At 45.8% G+C, this 8,964-nt stretch overlaps 1 long non-coding RNA gene across 1 annotated transcript; it reads left to right on the top strand.

Annotated features, from left to right (window-relative positions):
• Positions 1 to 3,826: 3,826 nt before the first annotated feature.
• LOC147582101 (uncharacterized) lies at positions 3,827 to 6,828 on the top strand. Its single transcript, XR_015250589.1, has 2 exons — positions 3,827 to 4,129; positions 6,570 to 6,828. It is a non-coding gene; the product is annotated as an uncharacterized LOC147582101 (long non-coding RNA).
• The last annotated feature ends 2,136 nt before the right edge of the window (positions 6,829 to 8,964 follow it).

Here is an 8,964-nt window from a genome sequence, read left to right as displayed (position 1 = left end):
CTAATTATAGTCGCTGATTACCTAACAGCAAGCCCCACTGTCACCTGCTTTGCCCTGACGGATTATGCCATCTGGGCCACGTGGCCAGGGTCCGAGAGCCACGAGAGGTCACAGAGAGGGGCAAATGGCTCTGAATGGGAAGAAATGTGTTTACAGCCCTGACAGCTGACTGGGCCATTAAAGGGGCTTTAGCTGTGTGTTCCCAGCTGAAACCCCTCTCCAGGGGCCTCCCTATTAGCTAATGGGATGTGGCTGTATATATCGCTCTGGTTCCAAATGTGGGCATGCTGGGGGACTGACTGCATGCTTTCCTAAAAAGGAGAAGAAAAAGGACTTAGGAGAGACCTGGGGGCTCACAGTTGTTTGGGGTCCTTGTTGAACAGGCATCAGAACATGCCTGCAGAGGCCATGCTCCATGGCCGGCAGGATTCAAATACATTTTCCACTTCCTGTGCTCATGTCCATGAAATTAACACATGTATAAAACACATTTTATGACATTAAAGAAACCCTGTAAGGCGACTTCCATTTCATTAATAACTTCATGTCCTTAACAGTAGTGCCTCTATCTCAAACTTGATTGTGCTTGTGTATATGACCTGGGAATCTCATCACAGTGCAGATTCTGAATCTGTCATGATTGGGGTGGGGGGAGGAGGGGAGAGGGAGTGCAGATTCTGTATTTCTAAAGAGCATCTGGAAGATTACTGATGCCACTGGTCTGTGGACGATGCTTTGAGTAGCGAGGAACTACTTAGTCACTGAATGAAATTAAATTACCAAATTAACATCACACAGAAAACCTATAAAATGGTATTTTTCCAACTGTATTACAGAACACGAGTCAGCCAAGGAGGCTGCCTCGGCTCCAACAGGTTCTCAGTGGAGTAAGTTCCGGAATCACCGCATACTCTGCAACCCCCTGGGAATGCCCAATGCATCATTAGCATATTGGAGCTGAGGAAGCCTGCAGTGATCTGTTCCACTTTAGATGTGAACAGTTTGCATTCAACTAAAAGTTTGGTGCTTTATGCCCTAGTTTTTGTTGCAACCCTCACTGGAGAGTCTCTATTATCCCGATTGCTTAACCTGACCATAAATGTCTTGATTTGAAAAATGCCTTCTCAGCCATACAGAGTTATTCACGTGAAACACACACGCACAAGTAAGAAAGGCTTGAACACTGGGAAGCAATGCTTGTATGAGGTACTGTCATGAAATGCAGGCACTGTGGCGGCTTCTTCTGACAGCTTCTGAGCCCAGTGACCTCAGCTCGCCTGGCTTCCCCTCCTCCCAGCGTGATGAGGAAGTAGAAATGGAGGAGGAAGTATTGAAAAAGTGCCCAAGAGGTGGGACAAGGACGACTGCACAGGGGGTGTAGATCTAGAGGTCTGATGACAAAGGCCAGTACGACTACTGCAAAATAGAGCTTCAAGGTTGATTTGCTTACAATTTACCTTAAAAAAAAAAAAAAAAAAGCAAAATTTACCAAGCCACTTTCTAAAAGCATTTTTATTTAACATCATAAAATGCTCACCATAGGATATTAGATAAAAAAAAGGCATCCAAGTGGAAGACAGAATGTAACCACAACTCGTGTGTGTCTGTGTGTTTAATGTATATGCAGGGGTGTGTGTGTATACACATGTGTGAGTCTATGTGTGTATATAACTGCACACATGAATTTGAAGGAGGAGAGAGAATCATCTAGAATGTTTGCTTTGGAATCAAGCAACATTAGGTTCAAACTGCAACTGGTCCAAGTTTCTTAACCTTTGGTTTGTATCTTCTGTGAGATGAGACTAACAATTCCCACCTCAGGCTTATGTGAGAATTAAATGAGATAATGTCTGGCAAGCACTTAGCACATGGCCTGGCTCAAATTTAAACACTCACCAAATGGGAGTCATGATTGTATTAATATAGTAAGAGTGTGGAAGAAAAAACACAACATGTTAATAGTGGGTCATCTCTGGGTAATGAGTTAGAAGTGAATTTTATTTTCTTCTTTCTACATTTCGGAATTATCCAAAATGATTCAAAGAACACCCTTATAAAATTAAGAAAAGATTATAAGACAAACTTTATAAAGTAAAATGCTAATTGTAGTTTTCTCTGGTTAAGAAAGGTGGGCCATTTTTATTTCCTTCTTTATACTTTCGATTTTTGAAATTGTCCACAACTCACTAGTTTTAACAATTTTTGAATATGAAAACCATGCCCATCTCTTTTGGACATTTTGGGAAAATGCAGAAAAACTCTGAAAAGAAAGTAAAATCACTTATAGTGTTGTGATTTCTCTGCTTTTATTACTCTTTGTTTAAATTTGTAAAGTACAGATTCACACCTAAATGAATGGTCCCCTAGAATTGTGCAGTGCACAACATGGCCAACCATATTCATGGTCCTGAAATAGCACCCCCATATACTTCTCAACCCACCCCCAGAAGTCACTGATATGAATTTTTCCTGTATATGTATAACACACACACACACACTCACACACACATAGATATATATACATGTGCATACATGCTCACATGATTAAGTAAAAATGTCTTTAAGGAAATTCAAGAAAGACTTTAGAGACCACTTACATGTAATAGATCTAATTAGTCCCCCAAGATCAAGTCTAGGAGGGAAGTACCTTCCCCACATTCTCCATGAGTAAACTCACTTGAGCAGATATGCTTTAAGCATCTATGCTATTCCAGGTCCTATGCTATTTACTAAGGAAACAAAAATGAGGAAGACACAAGATCTCTGGTCTCAGCAAGCCTCTAGGCTATCACAGAAATGCGCATACAGTAGTCCCACCTTACCGGAAGTTTCAGTGATCTGCAGTCAACTGCTATCAGATAGCAGATGATCCACCTGACATAATTAATGCAAGAAGGTCAAGAGAAGCCACGTCATGGGGCCTGCAAAATTCACCACCCCCCTTCATCTCATCATGCATGGAATTTTATCATCATCACAAGGAGAAGGGTGAGCACAGTAAGCGATTTTGAGAGAGAGACCACATTCATGTAACTTTTATTACAGTATATCGTTATACTTGTTCTATTTTATTATTAGTTATTGTGGTTAATCTCTCACTGTGCCTAATTTATAAATGAAACTTTATCATAGGTGTGTCTGCACAGGAAAAAACATGGTATACGTAGGGTTTAGGGCTACCCACGGGTTTCAGGCATCCACCGGGGGTCTTCGAATGCATCCCCCACCAGATACGGGGGACTCCTGAATTAGAAATGTGTGCAAATACAATAATGGAAGCCAATAACAGGTCCAGAGGCAGTAAGGAAGAGATAGTGAACCCCTTCTTCTGCAGGGATTCTGGAAGCCCTCCTGGGGAAGAAGGCATCTCACCTATATCTAAAAGGCTACAGACCTGGGTTCCTCGCACACCCACACGATCTCACACTCCCCACCTTTCATCATGTCCGGGCAGGTCTCTGGTCTTGGGCTGGAATATGTTCCCACGCTTCGACTCCGAGGCCAACCCTACTCATCTTTCAAAACTTAACCAGGAGGTACCTCCTGAAAGGCATCCCTAACTACCCAGCATGAGGAAGGAACCCCTTCTCACTGCACGTGTGTCTTTATCAGACACTTACCAAATGACTCACGAGACTGGAAGTCAGAGTTTTGCCCTATTTATCTTTGAGCGATGGGGCAGGACTGAACGCCACACCCAGTACACGGCCCCCAATAAATGTCTTAAAAAAATCCAACAACAGCGCTAGGGTATAGTGCTACATCAGACCCATAGCAGAGATGGCTTCTGATCGCATAAAGAACACACATATGGGAAGAAGAAAACTGTCCCTCTGCCCTGCATCATTAGAAAAGAGGCTTCCTCTGGGAACACACAGTTCCTCAGGCGGCAGCTTAGCACCCAGACAGGACCTTTGTGCTCATTAAGAATGAAGGCCTCCAGGCTCCAGCAGCTCTGAACAAGCAGAGCAGAGAGGCTGGATTCCAGCGCCGACCCACTCAGCGGGGTGGCCTTGGGCCGGAGAGGTACTGCTCCAAGACAGCCCTGCTGACCCATGGATGGACAAGATATATTTCCTCCCAAGGAGCTGACAGTCTGTGCAATTCAACAATCAAGGAAACCCGCATAGTGAGTGGCTGCTTATAAAACGTTGAGTAAATAAGTGAATGAATGCCTGTTAAAAAAAAAAAAAAGCGACGAATTTTCTTAGACTGATTCCGATTGTATTCGGTTAGGTCCTACTACGCATTTGCTTTGTGCTCCAAGGTCCACTTTGATCAAGTCTTCCAACAGGGGGATCTGATTCCTTTTCTTCCTGGCTAAAAGCTATGGAAGCCTCTGACTTGTTTAGAACAGGTTAAATGTTCTGGTGCAAAGGACCCAAACTGCAAATCAACAGAGACAGGGCTCTGTCAGGTGCTTTCATGTAAACTGACTCACCCGCTGTTGGCCACATTACTCATCAGATGCCCCTCTCTCGCCTGCTTGCTTTCAAAAGGCCTTTATTATATATGCACACCGTTTAAACTCGGGCAGAAGCGGTGACGAGTGGCCGGATCTTATTCCGGTGTTACCCACAGTGCTGTGCACATGGTAGGCACTCCAAACGTCCTGGGAGAGTGTTTCCATGTTACCAAAACCCTTGTTTGATTGAGGCATTAGACGAGCCCATCATTGGGTGGGACAAACATGGAAAAAGCCCAGGAACCTGCAAAAGTTGCCTAAGACTATCCCACCAGTGGGGCAGGGCCCGGCCTGAGACCCCAGGGCTCTTGACCCTAACAGAGGGCTCTTTCAGTGCCACACACAGGCCTCTGGCCACCCAGGGGGTGACTGGAAAGTGCCTCAGAGGTCCCCAGACATCAGTAGCAGCAAAATCAGCAATGTCATGAAAATGTAAATTATAGACCAGGTGGCTTTAAATACCTGTGGGACCAGGCCTTTGCTTTGCAATTACAGAGCCCCTGCTCTTGTCAGAACTGTTGCAAAAGCATTGTCACAGGGCCTTCGTGACTTGCTCCTTCCCCCTGCTCACCCACCCTGGATTTTATATTGTTTTCCCCCCCAAACAACACGGGATCAGAGCAGCTCTTTGCCAGAAGGTGATCAGTATCTCTCAGATGGCCCACCAGATCAGCCTCAGCTTCTCAGCCCAGCTTTGGGGAGCCTCCTGTAGCTGACCTGTCCCCTCGTTCCTGGCCCATTCCACATTTCCCCAGATTCTATACTTTGGCCAGAGGGAGCCCTTCTCTGCTTCACCCCCGACATACTTGGGGCCTTCCCCTCTGTGAGCCCTCCTCGGGTGATGCCCCTGCCCAGAACAGCCTCTCTCTCTCTCTACCGTGCAAGTCCTCTTTATCCTCTGAATGTAACAATGGACCCTTGCAATTGAAAGTGCTGTGCTGCTCTGACTTCCTACAGCACCCTTGAAATCTCCTTTGGGTGGGACATTTAGCAGATCTCTTAGGCAGTCGCTTATCTCTCTGGGCACAGTCACGTCTCAGCTGGAAGTAAGTTCTTTCCACCTGAGAGTCACGTCTTCGACAGAACATGGTGGGCAAAAATCTCTGGCCCTGGAGTCAAAGGCCTGCTCCTAACCCTTTACTGGCCCTTAACTGTCTGGCCAGGAGCTAATTTCCTTTCCTTTTCAGAGGTCAGGTTTCTCATCTGTAAAAGGGGATAATACTAACTATCACATGGGGTTGCTACGGGGTCGATTAAGAATCCAGGGCGCCAGGGTGGCTCAGTCTGTTAAGTGGCCGACTCTTGATTTCAGCTCAGGTCACAATCTCACCGGTTTGTGCGTTCGAGCCCCACATCCATCTCTGAGCTGACAGTCCAGAGCCTGCTTTGGATTTCATCTGTCTCTCTCTCTCTCTCTCTCTCTCTGCTCCTACCCACTCGTCCTCTCTCAAAATAAATAAATAAACTTAAAAAGAAAAAAAAAGAATGCAGATTGAGCAAGAGAAAGTACCTGGCGGATAGCAAATGCTCAGTAAATAGCAGTTGCTGTTATCATGTGAGAGGGTAGGATGTATTCAGGGAGTTACTGTGGCTCACTGGTGGGTGGAGCTCCCCCTATGGAGAGAGGACGGGTGCAGATGAGGTTGGAGAACTAAGCCAGGTCCAGACAATGAAAGGCCCCCTACACCTCGTGAAGGAGTTTGGACTTCTCCAGAGAACGAGAGTACTCAGGGAAGGGTTTTAAGTAGGGGAAGGACTGATCTGATTTACATCTTAAAGGCTTCCTTGGCTTCCATGGGGAGGATGGTGTAGAGATGAGGTCAAGTCAGAAAAACAAGTTAGAAGGCCAATACAGTCATGCTGCTGAGGCAAATGAATCCCAGTCCCTCACTTCTGGGAGACTGTGGTCTACCGGGGGGAGACAGATAACTAAGCAAGGACAGTAAATGGAAAATGATGGGGAAAGGAATGTGGACCACTTGGAAGCAAGGAGAGAGAATCACCGTCTCCACCTGATAGGGAGGGACACTCCAGGGAGGTTTTAGGGAGAACATAACCTGTAGGGGCCCCACCTTTTCTGAAGAATCCCTTATGCTCTCTTTAGGTTGACCTGGATATAAATGCCTGGACATTCTACTATCGTCATTTCCAGGACAGGAACCCTCACCGTGTATGATGGATGAGACCAGGAGATGGTGAGGATCCCATCCAAGGATAAGATTCAAAGATTAAAAATCTCTAAATTTCATGTTCATCCAAATGGTTTGAACCTTAATCTCCCCTTTGTGCTGTCGTGTCAGTCTTTTGCATTTTGGAGGGCAATTATTTGAAGAGGGACAATCAATGCTCTTCTATTTCACCTACCTATCGGTCGACCTATTTTTTTTTTTTTAAGATTCCCTGAGAAAAAAATTGTAGAGGAAAACAGGAGCTCTGAAATGAGCTAGAATTTAATGTCATGCCATTAACATTTCAGAAAATGCCAGCAGAAGCTTGAGGAGATAATTACATACAAGGGAAGCAAATTGGGTGTGTATACCACAGGTCCACCAGAAAGTGTTTCAAAGTGGATCGTGTCACCGAAAATTGTTTGTTCTCAACAAGTTTGAGCTGAAATAATATTTACATTTGGACGAATGGTTTCTAATTGGGTTATCCATTAGCGACGGAGGGCAGGAGTCGTGAGAAAACGAAACCTAATTTGCAAGCCTCAGACAGGAAGGCAGCGATTAGTTGTGGAAGGTGAGCAAATGCACAGCTCCTGAGCCCTATCTGCCTTCAGCGGTGCCAGAAAGGGGTGGTGTAGCCAGGGATGAAGCCAGCAATGCCCAGAGTGCCAATGAAAACTCACCCTTTCATAGAACTTTACAAAGCACTTTCCCACACACGATCTTCTTTGATCTTGCTTGTCCTCGTTTACAGCTGAGGCGATGAAGATTCAGGTGACTCACCCGAGGTCACGGAATGAGTGACGGAGGGCAGGAAGGGACCGCAATGCATGCCAGTTCTTCTGACCCTCAATCCCATGTTCTGGCCACCCTGCCTCTCAAAAACCTTCCGAAAGTGACAGCTCATAGTAAGGCCCTTGGCAATGAAGGGTCTTACATTCAGCCGATATACTAATGGGTATAAACCAATTGCACAGTAATGGCCTGACCCGCAGCTGCTGGGATGGTGGCCACAGGGCTGCCACTGGTGAGGCCCAGCAGGGCAGCTCTTCTCAGCTCAGGCTCAAAGCTGCCAGAGCTAAACTTGCTCCTTTAGGCAGGGGGACCCAGACAAATAGACTATCATAAGTAGACCTTTGCACGAGACAGACTGGAAGCAGAGCGACCAGGAGATTTTCACCGATGAAGGCTGGGTGGAGGAATACGATTCTTGGGAGAAGTACACAAACCAACCCTTGGTTAGGCTTAAGGGATGCAAAGCAAGAAGCAGCCACCCCGCTGCTGAGGTCAGGGTGAGACACACAGAACAGAGACAAATCTTTTCCCAGTGCCCTAGTGACAAGGGGGGTCCACTGGTCCATTCGAGCAGAAAACTGGAAATGTATCAGACCCACCAACACTTTCAAAGGCTTCCTCTAGTGACCTGGGGATAAAATGCAAATCTCCTAGGAGGATTCAAAACACCCCAGGAGGTCCCACCCTTGCTTACCTCTGTAGCCCCTTCTGTCATCACACTCCCCCCAGCCATGTATATACCCACAAGCAGCCCATACAGTCACTCTAGCTATCCAAACACTTACTGCTTCTCTTCCTCTGCCACAGCATGCTCTTTCTTGCTTCTAGACCTCGATCCAGGCTGTTCTTTGTATCAGCTTCATTTTCTCCTTCCTATCCCAACTGCTTAGCTCCTACTCATTGGGTATCAGCCTCCAGGTCACTTCTCTCCATCACCTCTACCCTTATGAGGCTAAGTTTGCCTGCCATGCTCGCCCATATCAGCCCGTACTTCCGGAACCCTCACTGTAATTGCTCAATTCATATTCCAACCTCACTACCCAGCAATTACTTGATAGAAGCAGGGATTGCTTGCACGCTCACTATGGTAACCCCATGCCAAGCACATTTGTTGAACGATAGGATAGATTAATCCTTTAATTAATTTCACTGGTGGTAAAATCTGGTAAACAAAAAGCATTTCTCCTTTATAGAGGGTAAGTTAGTTGGTCTCAACTTGACAAAGATCCAGCTGGACAACCCCACCACATCATGTTACATAAGCACCTGAACAGACCATTAGAGTCAAGATTCTGCCGAAAACGTGAGCAGAAGAGCTGTTCACACAGTTCTGACTTAAGGAGGCTTATTTCTGTCTGGGTGTGATCCAAGTTACTGAGGGCTTTAAATAATTGGGAAAGACATTATCTTTGGAAACTAAAATCCAACCCCTGTCCCTTGGTTCCTGCCAAATATCTCCCATAACCCACATTAAGTGGATTCCTCTGTCCTTAATCACATACTAAATGCCTGCATCTGTGGTTGGCATCAGTGGTT

Source organism: Puma concolor, chromosome B1 (assembly GCF_028749965.1).
Source record: "Puma concolor isolate L17-30 chromosome B1, mPumCon1.1.hap2, whole genome shotgun sequence".
Classification (NCBI taxonomy): Eukaryota; Metazoa; Chordata; class Mammalia; order Carnivora; family Felidae; genus Puma; species Puma concolor.
This window is presented reverse-complemented; position numbering and strand designations above follow the sequence as displayed.